The following is a 15741-nucleotide window of genomic DNA, read 5'->3' on the forward strand; positions in this document are numbered from 1 at the left end:
GGGATTAAAGGTTTTTAATCTTTTAATTACCCCAAACTATAATTGAAAGTTTTTAGAATAAGCTTCATTTATTTTTTTTTTTATTCATTCATGGGATGCGGGCTTTGCTGGCTGGGCCAGCATTTATTTCCCATCCCTAGTTGGCCTTGAGAAGGTGGTGGTGAGCTGCCTTCTTGAACCGCTGCAGTCCATGTGATATCAGTACACCCACAATGCTGTTAGGAAGGGAGTTTCAGGATTTTGACCCAGCAACAGTGAAGGAACGGTGATATATTTCCATGTCAGGATGGTGAGTGACTTGGAGGGGGACTTCCAAATGGTGGCATTCCCATCTATCTGCTGCCCTTGTCCTTCTAGGTGGTAGTGGTTGTGGGTTTGGAAGGTGCTATCAAAGGAGCCTTGGTGAATTCCTGGAGCGCAGGAATGCTGATGTTTATGCTTCTGCTTTTACATATTTTCATAAGCAAGAATCTTACTTGAAATGGAGTGTTTCTATATAATTTTAGTTAATAATTAAAATAAATTAAATACTGTAGTAAACATTTATATAAAGTATAAGGTATGTCAGTGCAGCTCCACCATGTGGACTGTGCACCTTGCAGGATGTGGGAAGTCATGCAGGCACAAAGTGTCCTCGATGACTACATCTGCAGGAAGTGTCACCAGCTGCAGAAACTTGAGCTCCAAGTTGTGGAGCTCGAATGGTGACTGGAGTCACTGTAGTGCACCCACAAGGTTGAGGATTAGGTGGATAGCATGTTTAGAGAGGTGGTCACACTGCAGCTAAGAAGTACCCAGGCAGAGAGGGAATGGGTGACTGCCAGAGTATCTAAGAGAAACAGGCAGGTAATGCAGGAATCCCCTGAGGCTATCTCCTTCTCTAACTGCCTTTTCATTTTGGATACTGGTGAGTGAGATGGTTCCTCAGAGGGCTGTAACAAGAGCCAAGTCTGTAGCACCGCAGGTGGATTAGCTGCACAGGAGGAGAGCAGGAAGAGTGGAAGTGCTATAGCAGTAGGGGATTCCATAGTTTGTGGAGTTGACAGGCATTTCTGCGGCTGTAGACGTTACTCCAGGATGGTGTGTTGCCTCCCCGGTGCCAGGGTCAAGGATGTCACTCAGTGGCTGCAGAACATTCTTTTGGGGCAGGGTGAACAGCCAGAGGTCATGATCCACATTGGGACCAATGACACAGTTAGGAAAAGGGATGAGGTCCTGAAAGCAGATTTTATGAAGTTAGGAAGGAATTAAAAACAGGACCTCAAGAGCAGTAATCTCAGGCTTACTCCCAGTGCCACATGGGCGTTAAATATTCCTGGATACAAGGTGTCTAGGAGAGACAGGAAAGGATGAAAAGCTGGCGGAAGGGTGTCGGGGAGTGGTAATATTGGTTAAAGATGGCATTACAGTACAGGAGAGAGAGGAAGTTCCAGAGGGGTCAAGGGCAGAATCTCTCTGGCTGGAGGTGAGGAATGAAAAAGGTGCAATATCATTGATTGGTGTGTTATATAGACCATCAATTTGTGGAAGGGATGTGGAGAAACATATTTGCAAAGAAATTATGGAGAGGTGCAAGAGTTATAATCATAATGGGAGACTTCAACTATCCAAATATAGACTGGGATAAGAATAGGACAAGAAGGGCGAGAGTTCCTGGAACGTGTTCAAGATAATTTTCTGCAGCAGTATGTTTCCAGTCCAATGAGAGGACTTGCACTTTTGGACCTGGTTCTGGGGAATGAGTTGGCCCAAGTGGATCAAAGTGGGAGAACCTCTGGGGACAGTGACCATTGTATCATAAGTTTAGGTTAATCATGAAGAAGGATAGAGAACAATCCAGAGCAGGGATACTTAACTGGGGGAAAGCCAGCTTCGTTGGGATGAGAACGCATCTGAGTTAAGTGAGTTGGAATCAAATGTTGGCAGAAAAGACAGTGGCTGATCAATGGGCCACCTTCAAAGAAAAAGTATTGCAGGCAATGTCAAGGTATAGTCCCTTGAAGGGGAAAGGTAGGGCAAATAAATCCAGAGCACCCTGATGTCAAGAGAGATAGAGGTAAAGACGAAAAGGAAGAAGTGCGCATACGACAGACATCAGGTAGAAAATACAATGGAGAATCAGGCTGAAAATAGAAGGACCAGAGGGGAAGTGCAGAAACTAATAAGAAAAGCCAGGCGAGAGCAGGAAAAGAGGCTGGCAGCGAACCCAAAAGGGAATCTCAAGGTCTTCTATAAGCATGTAAATAATAAAAGGGCAGTAAAAGAAAGGGTAGGGCCTATTAGGAGCAAAAAAGGAGACTTGCATGTGGAGGCTGGAGAAATAATGGAGATGTTGAACGAGTACTTTGCATCTATCCTTACAAAGGAAGAACTTGCTACCCAGGCCGAGATAAGAGAGGAGGTAACTGGTACAGTAGAAGAACTTACAATCGAGAGGAAGGAGATGTTGGAAGGGCTATTTTTACTTAAAACAGATAAGGTACCAGGACTGGATGAGGTGCATCCAAGGGTAGTGAGGGAAGTGAGAGTGGAAATTGCAGAGGCACTAGTGATAATCTTCCAGTCTTCCATAGACACAGGGGTGGTGCCAGAGGATTGGAGAACTGCAAATATTACACCCCTTTTTGAACAAGGGTGTAAGGATAAAGCTAGCAACTACAAGCCAGTCAGTTTGACCTCAGTGTTAGGGAAACCTCTGGAAACTATAGTACGGGATAAAATCAATAATCACTTAGACAAGTGCAGGATAATTAAGGAAAGCCAGCATGGATTCATCAAGGGAAAATCATGTTTAACTAACTTGCTGGAGTTTTTTGAGGAGGTAACAGAGAAAGTTGATAAAGGAAATGCTGTTGATGTGGTGTGTATGGATTTTCAAAGGCATTTGATAAAGTGCCACACAACAGACTTGTGTGCAAAATTCTAGATCATGGAATAAATGGGAAAGCAGGCACTTGGTTGAGTGACAGGAAACAGAGTATTGATAAATGGTTGTTTTTCAGATTGGAGAAAAGTTTGTAGTGCAGTTCCTCAGGGGTCTGCGTTGGGACCCTTGCTCTTCTTGATGTATATTAATGACCTAGACTACGGTGTGCAGGTATGATTTCAAAATTTGCAGATGATATTGAGATTGGAAATGTTGTCAACTGTGGTGGGGATAGTCTTGAACTTCAAAAGGACATAGACATGTTGGTGGATTGGGCAGACAAGTGGCAGATGAAGTTCAATGCAGAGATGTGTGAGGTGATTTGTTTTGGTAGGAAAGATATAGTGAGACAGTATAAAATAAACGGAGAGCCTCTGAAGGAGGTGCAGGAACACAGGGACCTTGGTGTATATACATAGGTCATTGAAGATGGTAGGGCATGTTGAGAGAGCAGTTAATAAAGCATATAGTATCTTAGGCTTTATTGATAGAGGCATTGAGTACAAGAGTAAGGAGGTGATGTTGAACTTGTATAAGACACTATTTGGACCTCTGTGTTCCCTGTCTCCAGCTGTGGGCACCATACTTGAGGAAGGATGTGAAGGCATTGGAGAGAGTACAAAGGAGATTCACAAGAATGATTCCCAGGGTGAAGAACAATAGCTATGAGGATAGATTGGAGAGGTAGGTACTGTTTTCCTTGCAGAAAAGAAGGTTGAGAGAAGACTTGATAGAGGCGTTCAAGATCCTGAGGGGTATGGACAGGGTAAATAGTGAAAAAATGTTCCCAGTCAAGAGAACATCAAGAACTAGAGGGCACAGATTCAAAATAATTGGCAAAAGGGGTAAATGTGATGTGAGGAAATTTTTTTTCACCCAGAGGGTGGTTGAACTCTGGAACGAACTTTCTGAAAGGGTGGTGGAGGCAGGTTCGATCGAGTTATTCAAAAGGGAATTGGATTGCTACCTGAAAAAAGAGAATGTGCAAGGTTACAGAGTTAAGGCAGGGGAGTGGGACTAGGTGGAATGCTCTTTCAGAGAACCAGTGCAGACTCGATGGGCCGAATTGCCTCCTTCTGCACTGTGAAGATACTACCATACTGTGAACTTCATGCACCTTTTTCCTAACTCAGTTCTGAAAGGACACATCAAGTACTGAAAACAGTGAGGGAAACTGCCTTGAAAAGAGTCACTGCTGGTTTGAATTAATAACAGTGAGCATTCCAACCATACATATTACAGGATGTATTATTCTCATGAATAAAAGTAATTGGTCAATCTTGCTTCAATTTATGGAGATAGAACAGGCAAATGTTGTGGTTATCATGATGTCATAGGTAAACAGAGTGATGGTTCACTGGTAGGAGTTAGGTCATTTTGTCATCTGGTTGTGATTAAAACAAATGGTTTTCCCAAAAACTTGTTCAACGAATGCCCAATATGACTTGATCACTGCAAGCCATTTGATAAAAGCCTCGGAAACATCATTGAAATAGTGTTGGTATTAATTTGTATAAAATTATCGTGTGCTTTCAGTAACTGAACAAAAAATTCAACAGTTTCAACGAAAAATATCCAATAAACAGAACGTATTGAGAAGATTCAAGGCATAAAACTACAAAATCAATACAGCCAGTTATCTACGAACAGCAGACGGCAGCGTATTAGAACTCCGCTAATGCTATTAAAAACTGCCCTGGTCATAAATATCTTTATTTAGCTGGTGCAAGAAGAATCTAACGCTAACTCGTTCAACAAGAATAAAATATCAATTCTGTACGTTTGAACAACGCTTTCAACCTTACAGTTGTTTAATAGCTGCTTTCCCAGAAACAAGTTATATGTAAACATCTGAGCTTGCGTTCGGAGTTTAATGCAAGTTACAAGAAAAACTACACGAAGCAGCCGTTTTTCTAAAAAAAAAATAAAGAATCACCCCTACAGAATTGTGTTTTCGTTTCTTGAGGTAACTACTACAGCAAAAAAAACCCCGAAACATGGCAAACACGTCAGCATCACAATAAGGATCGGGTTAGATATTTGCAAAAAAAAATTCATGTTATATTACGAAAGGAGACGGGAATCGTTCAACTCAAATCGCTCTACCTAATCCTGCCAGTTTATCCTGTCCGGTTTGTCAAATTTTCCAACTGGGCACTGCAGCAATTGTCCGGTTTATAAATACTTTTTTTTAAAATAGAAACTTCTTGGTGGGGGAAATTACAAATGTAGAATTTCTAACTATCAGAGGGAAAGTGGTGTCCCCCCCCCCCCTAGAATTATGCCTGGAATCTCCCTCCTTTTGCCTGAAGGAGGGGGACTGAGGTGCACAAATTCCGCAGTGCTGCTGCTGCTCCTGCCCTTTCCTCAACTCATTCCCCCCTCTCTCTCTCTCTCCATCTCAGACACAAGATCCAAAAGCTCCTATTAAAAGTCGGAGGTCGAATGTGTACATATATATATATATATATAAAGTGGGATTAAGAGGCATCTCTCCCCTCCCCCACCTCCACACACCTGGGCCGGTGCAGGTAAGCAGGGAAAACATGCCCTAGCAACCAGCGCCGGCCTCTGGGTTACCCACCTCAAACCTGGGGATTTTATTATTAAATCGCCGTGACAACACTCCCGAACGCCTCTAAGACGCCAGCGGGTGTGAGGAAAAGTCCTACCTGAAATTGGTCGGATGCTGCACTAATTTTTTTTTTCCCCCCCCACCCTCTCCCAAAAAAACCCTCTTCTCCTCCTCTCCCGCACTGGCTCTCCCGGCCTAAACAGCCTCTTCGCAACCGACCCCGAGCGCCACATAGCGCCCGCCTCCCCCGCTGCCCATTGGCCAGCTGCGCTGATTGACACTAAAGCATTCCCATCGCTATTGGTCCCTCCCGGATCACTCAAACCCACAGGGGGAACGCCCCCTTCACTCCCCTCCCCCTCCCCCATCAGTGACCCCGCCCCCATTTGGACTGTCACTGATCAGGTTGAGTGACAGCAAAGTGTGGGGGGGGGGGGGGGGGGGGGGGGTGGCTCTTCAGCATTGCAATGCCATGATTTTGTGTTGGAGGGAGAGAAGAGAGAAAGAACAACTTCATTGCATATTATACGGTGCAATGCAGCTTCGTTTCAAACCTTTGGACTCTGCTGATCTGAGTTGTGTAACGTGATACCTGCTTTTGCCAACCTGCTTCTTTCCATATACCACCCCTTCCAACTCAACCACACAAACTGCAACTACATATATGTACAGTCGTACAGGTTGTTCTGTGTTCCAAAACAATAAAATGCCTGAGGGTTGAGGTGACATTGAGAAAATTACTCAGACTCGATCTTGTGGTCCATGACATCATCCCAACCTCTGTATGGTTTACTGTGTATGAACTTCAGCTTGCCTGTTTAATTATGCAATACTCACCTGGTATTTGTACAATTTATAACCGACCTTTGCATCATGTGGCCATTCTGTATTTTGTTATCACTAGTTAGCTCCATTCATCTTCAATAATTTTTTAAAATAATCCAATTTTAAAAGTAAAGATATTATAAACAATAGCTTTACTTGTATTCAATTTTTAAAAAAATTAATTTTTGATTTATAAACACAATTTACAAGATGTAAAAGAAGAGTTCCACAACATAGATTTGTTTTAGAAACTTAATATGTTATTAACCCTGTTCTCTTTTTACATGCCTCATTTGTAATCTACATCTAAAATCAAGATAATAAATACATTTGTACGAAGTTACCTGCATTTATTATAAAAAATACTTGAAAGGCGATGCAGAGTGGATCTCGGAATTCTGAGGCAATCCACAGCATCTACCTGCTTAAAACTAATCTCTAAAATATAAGAAACATGTAGATTTTATAGTTTACCTATTTGTTTATTTGTGGTCATAATTTCTTGTATGTAAATCAAAAATCTGTGCTTAAGAACAAAAGCAGGCACACTGAACATGAAAAGTGACAAGAAACATTCTACCATTTTAATTTTGAATTTGTTTTAGGAAAAGATCAAAATTAGGGAATGACAGAGCTCTAACTAGTTCATAGCACTGAAACCCTGCAATTGAGATAACAAGTTTTTGTTATTCTGTAAACTTTTCATATAACGAGTATACTATTCAACTTTCTTTATCTAACACACTCACTTATTTGCATTATCACTACATCTTTAATTTGAACTGGAGCCATCACTATATGGATAACTAAAACTATTCTCAACAGTTATCAGAATTAACTACCAATGTTTGCATAGTGGTTATGTTATTAGATTAGTAATCCAGGGACCTAGACCAATGATCTGGAGTTATGAGCTCAAACCCCACCATGGCAACTGTGGAATTGAATTGCAGTTAATGAAATAACTCTGACATAAAAAGTAAGTGTCAGTAATAGTGACCATATAACTACTGGATTGTAATAAAAGCCAATCTGGTTCACTAATGCCCTTTAGGAGAGAAAATTTGTCATCTTTACCCCATCTGGCCTATGTATGACTCCTGGCCCAGAGCAATGTTGTTGACTTTTAACTGCCATCTGAAATGGCCTAGCAAGCCACTCAGTTGTTACGAAGTTGCCCTTCGCAAGACAATTAGCGATTGGTAATAAATGCTAGCTTTGCCAGTGATGTTCACTGTGAATAAATCTTCTTCTTCTTAGGCAGTCCTTCGGAATTAAGGATGACTTGCTTCCACTCCGATTCGATGTTGGCTGATAAGTCCAATGTGTGATCTGCAGGCTCTGCCACATGCAGGGCAGGTGGTGCTTGAAAAGTTGGGTAGATGAGTTGTTTGGAGGTTTGTGAGCTCCCTCCGACCCCTCAACTTCACCTCTGCACATTCCCAATAAAGTCTCTCGATGTGTTCAGTGCCTTCCTGGATGATCCTTCTCCATTTTAGTCAGTCATGAGCCAGTCAATAATGACAGCCATATCAGCCAAACAGATTGCATAACACACACTGATACAATTCCTTTCCTCGTGGAAAACAAGGTGGCCCAAACCGGAGGCAGCAGGAACTAACTGGAGGTGGATGGCGTTCCTGCATCTCCTGACCCCCATGGAAGAGATGGTGCTGGCTAGTACTGGATGGCCATTGCTGAAGTCATGGCCAGTGGAAGAACTAAAACTATCAAAGATGTATCCTTATTCCTAATTCTCCTTCCCTCACACCCTATACTATATTATTTACAAGCTGCAGATGATGTAAGAAGGCATCACTTAGATTCTCCCCTTCCACAACTTTCTCTGTGCCTTTCTCTTTTCAGATATTGAAGAGGTTCAACCTGGTCAGGTAGTGGAGGAACAGAGAGAAGAAAGTGATGCGTTGCACTTTCAATTGATTTCACACTCACAGCCGCCAGATCAGATATTGACGTTGCGTGTGTGCCTTAGAGGATAGCGTAGAGGTGGAATCTGCACATGGTGAGACATCTGGCATGAGTGGCCAGAGCCAAGGTAGGAGACAAAGATAGCACAGTTGGTCAGAGAGCTGCAACAGAGTACTCAGATGAGCGCTTCATTGGGGAAGCATGCTGAAGAGCGCTGATGGGTATGCACCATGAAGTGTTTGCTACATTGGGATAATTGTCAGAAAGCCTGCTTTTAATGTCAAGAAGCATGGAGGACCCAGTTCCAATACAATAGGGCTTTGCTCAGAGGTTTTCAAACATTATGCCGGAGGCCTTTTCGGAGGAGGTGGAAAGTAGGAGAGATGTCCCATATCTAGAAGGCCCTCCAGACACACACTCAAATGCCCAGTGGCAGCGGATTTCTTTGAAGGTCAATATTTTTCCAGCACAAAAGTGTTGGCCAACTCCATAAGCACACTTGCAGGCCCAACCATGATGCAGCATTCTGATGGCCAATGTGTCAGCTTCCATTGCAGCACCAGCAGCTTCCCCCAGAAGCTTGAGTTCTGCAGTGGAAGCTCAGACTGCTGTAGTCCAAAGTCAGCTTGCTGCCTTGGAAGCACAGACTGCTGTCATTATGGCTGTGGATTACAGTGTACAAGAGGCCTGCGGGGTGTCACTGCAATCCAGCAATCTGTTCTCAAACAGTTTAGTAGCAGTGCCAATCCAGAGGCTCCAATCAGCACCAACACACTGCTTTCCCTCAGGAAGGCAACATTTATCTTCCTACCTCAGCCAGTTCACCAGTGCCCTTGCTGTTGCTTGTCAAAAGGCCAGCCCAGACTGCTGCCACCCATGTTGAGATGGTGCAGTCTGCAGTCGTGCCTATCAGCCCAGAGCCTCTCAAGATCAGTGCTCAGGCACTGGGGTAACACAGAAACATAGAAGCATAGAAACTAGGAGCAGGAGTAGGCCATTCGGCCCTTCGAACCTGCTCCGCCATTCATCATGATCAAGGCTGATCATCCAACTCAATATCCTGCTCCCACTTTCCCCCCATATCCTTTGATCCCTTTCGCCCCAAGAGCTATATCTAACTCCTTATAGGAACACCAGGACAGGCAAAGGCACACGGAAGACAAACACTAAGGGAATGCACAAGGGTGATTAGTTGACTTTTGAAAATGAAATGATTTCATTTATAAATTTGGTTTGGAATGTTTATTTTGTTGTGGCTTTTAGTTTTGTTTTGTGGACAAGTGAACACTGTGATAGTCAATGACAGAGGAGTGGTATGGAGTAATACAGTTGATCATTGGGAAATTGGAGTTATGATTGCTTGTATTGTGGACAGTCAGGACAGAGAGGGGCCTCCTCTCTTCTTCCTCCCCTTGCTGCTCATGCTCTTGTCCATGAGCTGCTTGCTGTAGAGCTGGTGGCAAGGGCAGTCCTTTCAAGGTAGTGAGTATGTGGAGCATGCAACATGCCCCCCACAGATCTTGGCACCCACTCTGTAAGTACTGATGGGCTTTTCCAGAGTGCTCTAGCCAGTGAATGTGTTGTTTTAGCAAGCCAATGGTCAGCTCATTTTGTGTGTGGCAGATTGACTTTCATTCTTTGCATGCTGTGCATGTGGATTGCATGTTGGAGTCATCAGCCATGTGGTCAGAGGATTGCCCTTGTTGCTATAGTGGCTCAAATGCAGCTGCCACAGCAGGCTGCCACAAAATGTAGCCATCTTGACTGCTGCCAAGAAACCAAGCATTGACCAACCTGCATGATTCTCTGTCTTTGGTTACATATCAGCTGGATGTTGAGGAAGCGGAATCCCTTTCATTTCCAGTGAAGGGCAAAGTTGATATGCAGCAACCGCAAAGCAATATGTGCACAGTCAGTGGCAACCTGTACCATGCAGAAGCCTGCAATCCTAGTGATGCCTTACGTTCGCTCCACCTGCTTCTCTCTCTCAAGAATAGAGAGTGTCAGTGGTTTCCATTATGAGCAGTGGATAGTAAATTGTGAGATGCTGTAAATGTCTCCTGCTCCAGCCTCGAAGAAACCAGGTGCATAAAATTCATCATCATAGTCAACTTCACAGCCACTGGCAATGCAGTCCTCATCCTGCTCTGAGATTGCAGTTGTGGCTGCAGCAGTTTGCAGATTTCTGTGATGACATCTGTACTGAAGCGCAAATGTCTCATATTGTTCCTCACTGAGGTTCAGTTGGGAGAATTGCTCCCTGAGCACTCTGGATGGATATGGCCTCCTGCTGAGAACTCATCTTTCCCTCAATCACTTCTGTTTTCCAGTAGCTTCTCCTGCTGTATCCCTTAGGGAATACCTACTGGTGCATCCATGCCTGGGAGCAACTGGTTTGTGCAGAAGCTTTGAAATCTGCTAATACTCCTTGAGTACTTGTCACATCACTCCCTGTCGACTTTTAATACTTTAAAAAAAAACTATACTGAGCATGAAACGCTTGTGAAATTGAAGTAACAGCCAGAAGAAATCAACCAGCAATTAAAGTGTCAACAGTTGATGATCCCTTTAAATAGGGCTGGTGGGAGGCCCTTTCAGCTGCTGAATGTATGTTTGGCTGATTGAGGTTAAGAGAGGGTGTTAGCTGGAGTGTTGAGCTCCAAATCAGTACAGCTGGCATCAAATCAGCATTGCATGCTGATTGTCATCATGATCTGCTTGCTCTGCATCCTTAGGGCACCCATTCACCCACCACGTGCATTATGGTGCTCGTTTCAAGAGTGTGCACAGTTGCCAATTGCTTAATAGAGAAAAAAGATTGTGAAAAATCAATCTATGAAACGGGGTGAAAGGGCCAGCTCATGTATACTCAATTTCTTTCATGTGCAGCACAGGAAAGAAAACCATACTATGTAAATATACATTTAAATAACCCCAAAAATGTCAATATGCAAATATTTGCTACAATACGCAGCATTCACCTCTCGGCTTCACATGAAACAAATATGGATTTGTGGAAAGAACATTTTGAACAACTTCTCAACTGTGAATCCACAGTGGCAGCTCATACTGTCCAGGCTATCCCCCAGTACCCTCTGGAACAACATGGGTGGGAGAGCTGCAACAAGCAATGAAGAACAACAAAGCCTGAGACCCTGATAGTATTCCAGCTGAGGCCTCCAAAGCTGGTGTACTTCTGCTCACATCAAGACTCCATGCATCCATCCTATGGATTTGGGAGGAAAAGAACTCCCCCCACCACCAGGCCCCCACCACTCCCCCAACACCCAGCTTCAGGAATGTGACAATAGTGACTATCTTCATGAAGAGAGATAAATCTTGTTTTGGAAACTATGAAGGCATTTCCCTTTTATCCATAGCAGGGATAATCCTGGCACACATCCTCCTGAATCACCTACTTCCTGTAACTGAGGGAATCCTCCCAGAGACACAGTGTGGCTTTAGACCTTACAGAGGAGCCTCTGACATGGCCTTTGTTGCCAGACAAAGCCAAGAAAAATGTTGAGAACAGCACCAGGAATCTTTCACTAACCTGACCAAAGCATTTGACTCAACAAATCATGAGGTTCTGTGGATTGACCTCCAAAGATTTGAATGTCAAGAAACTTCACCACAATCCTGCAGTTGCATGGTGATGATATGACTGCAGCTGTCTTGAGTGGGAGATCTGAAACAGACACCTTCAAAATCTGGACCAGGGTCAAGCAAGGCTGTGTGATAGCCCCCATACTATCTTCAATCTACCTGACAGTGCCTATTCACCTCATCAAAGATCAACTGTCCTCCGGTGTGAGTATTAAATATTGCCTAGATGGAAAACTCTTTAACTTCAGCTGCCTTCATGTCAAAATTCCACAGACCGCCATAGATAGATATGATCTACAGTTTGTGGATGACAACAGTGTCGTTCCACTCTGCACCAGATTTGCAAGCCACTCTAGATATCTTCAATTTTGCAGACATGAAAATTGGCCTACCCTTGAATGTTGCCAAAACAAAACTCATATATCAACCCAGACCTAGTCAGTCAAACATTCCACCTCCCATATATGTTGAAAGAGAGATTCTGGAATATGTTGAGCACTTCCCATATCTTGGCAGCCACCTCTCTCAACAGGGCCAACATTGACAAGGAGATCCAACACCACATCAGCTGAGCCAGCTCAGCTTCTACAAACCATGGCAGTGAGTGTTTGACAACAACAAGACCTCCATAAGTCGATAAAGGTCCTAATGTACAGAGCAGTTGTTGACATCACACTGCTGTATGGCAGTGAGACCTGACTGTGCATCAGCGACACATAGGGCAGCACTTTCCCCCTGTTGGGGGGGTTGTGCGGAAGTGGGCGCAAGTGGATGGATCTCTGATCGGCGCCCTCGGTTGGGGGTGCGCCACCATTTTACGTGGGCGCGCTGCCATTTTATGTGGGTGGGCCAGTTAAGGCCTGCCCAGCGTGACGTCCGCCTGGAAGTGCTGTGCGCTCCCTGTGCAGGTCGGGGGGGGAGGATTCCCTGAGCCCGGAGCATGTGCGCAAAAGAGTGCACAGATCTCCCTGAGGCAAAGTGCTACCTCGGGGATATCAGTGTTGCTTTTAAAAACCTAATTAAAGACGGAAAAAATTTAAGAACATGTCCCCTCATGTGAAACTGTCACATGAGATAGGACATGTCCATTACTTTTATTAAAACATTTTCGTGAAATTTTAAATCTTGCATGAAACCTCATCCCGCCCTTGGATGAGGTTTCATGCATTATCCGAAGGCCGCCTGGCCTCCTCGCCCGCCCACCAACCTTAAGGTTGGACGGGTAGGCCCATTAAGTTCATTAATTAGTTTTTTAATGACTATAATAGGCTGTTGACAGTTCGGCAGGCGCGCAGCTGAGTCGGCTGCGCACCCGCCGAACTGAAAATCTAAATGATGCACGGTGACATCAGGACGCACGCCCGACATAACCCTGCACCATTTTATGCATCAGCAAACGGGCCATCCGGAAAATGCTGCCCATAAGAGCGCTTGAGAAATTCCATCAGCAATGTCTCCGCCACATCCTCCAGATTCAATGGGAGGACCTTCGAACAAACGCTAGTGTCCTTCTTGAAGCCAGTTCCACAAGAATTCAGGCAAAAATTCCTGCAAAATCAACTTCGATGGACTGGTCACTGTGTCTGGATGTGTCCGTCTCCCCTACCAGGTCCTGTTTTCTCAACTCTCAAATGGCCAATGATCCAGGGGAGGACAAAGAAAACAATTCAGAGACTCTGAAGCTCTCCTTGAAGTGTGGCACTATTGACAGTAATGATTGGGAGGAGGCTGCTACCATTCGTTCAGAATGACAACAGCCTGTCCATCAAGTTGCATCACACTTTGAGTCACAATGTCTTAATAATGAGGCAAAGCATGGCAGAGAAGAAAAGAAATGGCATCAAATCCTGCTCACATCATGGCATTTCCTGCCCCAACTGCCCAAAGATCTGCAGGTTGAGAATCAGCCTGTTCAGTCACATTAGGACCCAAGGTAATAACTCAGGACTCTGAGTAGACGTCATCATTGAATCAAGCGACAGTTGTTGATGAAGGTGAAGATATAGAGATCAGTTTAAATGAAAATAGAATTGTTGATAATGATGACACAATTTGTGGGAATGGATGAACTGTGATTCTATGCTGCGACCGATAATTTTGCACTGAAGAATGCTAACGAGAGTAAGACTACACAATCCATTAACAATTATAAGTGCTTTATAAATACAAGTTATTGTTTCTCCCTAGCATAACCCAATCACAGTGAACGTGCTGCAAACATTTATTTAATTTCTTTGACCTAACCTAGTTCTGGTCCAACCATTTGCACCCACCCTCCTGCCACTCCCCAGACAGATTTAATCACTCATTAACATTCTAATAAAACCATTTTTCTGACCAGAAAGAGGGGCTTGTGTTAGTGAAGGTGCAAAGTTGTCTCTATCAAATCACTCACTGTCTCTGCACTCACTGAGATCTGTTTTGGTGGTGCAGGTTGAGGGATGACTGTTGGCCAGGACACTGGGAGAACCGTGCTACAGATCCTGTATGACCACTCGAAAGGCAGACGACACTTTGGTTCTGTGACTCTTATGAAAGACAGAAACTGGGCTTGGTCTGATAAGTGGCAAGTAACATTTGCATCACACAAGTGCCGGGCAATGATCACCTCCAATAAGAGAGAATCCAGCCATCTCCCTTGACATTCAATGGCATTATTATTGCTGAATCCCTAACTATCAACATCCTGTGGTTACCATTGACCAGAAACTGAACTGGACTAGACATATAAATACTGTGGCCACAAGAGCAGGTCAGAGGCTGGGAATTCTGCAGAGAATAGCTCATCTCCTGACCCCACAAAGCCTGTCCACCATCAACAAGGCACAACTCAGGAGTGTGTTGGAATACTCTCCACTTGCCTGGATGAGTGCAGCTCCAACAACTCTCAAGAAGCTCATCACAATCCAGGCCAAAGCAGCCCACTTGATTGGCACACCCAAATCCCGATTAAATATTCACTCCCTTCTCCACTGAAGCGCATAAAATCAGTGTGATTATCTACAAGGTGCACTGCAAAAACTGACCAAGGTTTCCAAACCTGCGATCTCTATCACCTAGAAGGACAAGGGCAGCAGATAGATGGGAACACCGCCACCTGCAAGTTACCCCCCAAGCCACTCACCATCCTGACTTGGAAATATATCGCCGTTCCTTTGCTTTCGCTGGGTCAAAATCCTGGAACTCCCTCCTTAACAGCACTGTGGGTGTATCTACACCCCATGGGCTGCAGCAGTTTAAGAAGACGGCTCACCACCACCTTCTCAAGGGCAATTAGGAGTGGGCAATATAACTGCTGGCCTAGCCAGTGATACCCACATCCCATGAAAGAATAAAAAGACTGAACAAAATGACAGGAGGCTAATTGCAGTGGGAAACAGCCCTGTGACTCTTTCTTTGTGTAACTCTGTGACTAAACTTTCCACTAAACTGTCTAATTTTTACGTTGTGGGGAAAATGGATGGAGAGACCTACTGCCAGATCCACACTCTAGGAACGCCACATCATATCTCCTGCCCCTCCCCCAGTAGACATTATGGTGTTCCAATTTTTGACTGCCTCACCCCCTTTAAATGATGGCAGTGATGGTGCTAGGGGAGCAAACCGATTTCCTTGCTGTCCCAGGTTATGCCAGAATTGGGGTAGTGGTAATTACCAGGGCAGGAGGAGTACTCATAGCCTAATTAATGATTATTGGCCACCTGCCTCTGCCTTCTGCCTTCAGAGTTTTATCAGTATAGGCCTCAGTCACTTAATACAATTTGTACTAAAGGCCTAAATGATGAATTAAAATGATAGTTTGCCCTTGCAAGAACCTTCTAGAGTTAATGTAATAGTGTCTAAAATAACTCCATAGATAAAGGGCACATGACAACAACCA

General features: G+C 44.2%; 1 protein-coding gene across 10 annotated transcripts in view; it reads right to left on the reverse strand.

Moving 5' to 3' along the window:
- Positions 1-5698, reverse strand: part of LOC144696101 (protein 4.1-like) — a 189015-nt gene extending 183317 nt beyond the window's left edge. For 9 of the 10 annotated variants that reach the window (XM_078567377.1, XM_078567376.1, XM_078567374.1 and 6 more), the window contains exon 1: positions 5599-5693. The gene's annotated coding sequence lies outside the window, so the exon portion shown is untranslated. Of the gene's footprint in view, positions 1-5598 lie in introns of all 10 variants that reach the window. The other variant, XM_078567378.1, reaches the window with a different exon arrangement.
- Between the last annotated feature and the right edge of the window lie 10043 nt (positions 5699-15741).

Source organism: Cetorhinus maximus, chromosome 21 (assembly GCF_964194155.1).
Source record: "Cetorhinus maximus chromosome 21, sCetMax3.hap1.1, whole genome shotgun sequence".
NCBI classification, from domain to species: Eukaryota; Metazoa; Chordata; class Chondrichthyes; order Lamniformes; family Cetorhinidae; genus Cetorhinus; species Cetorhinus maximus.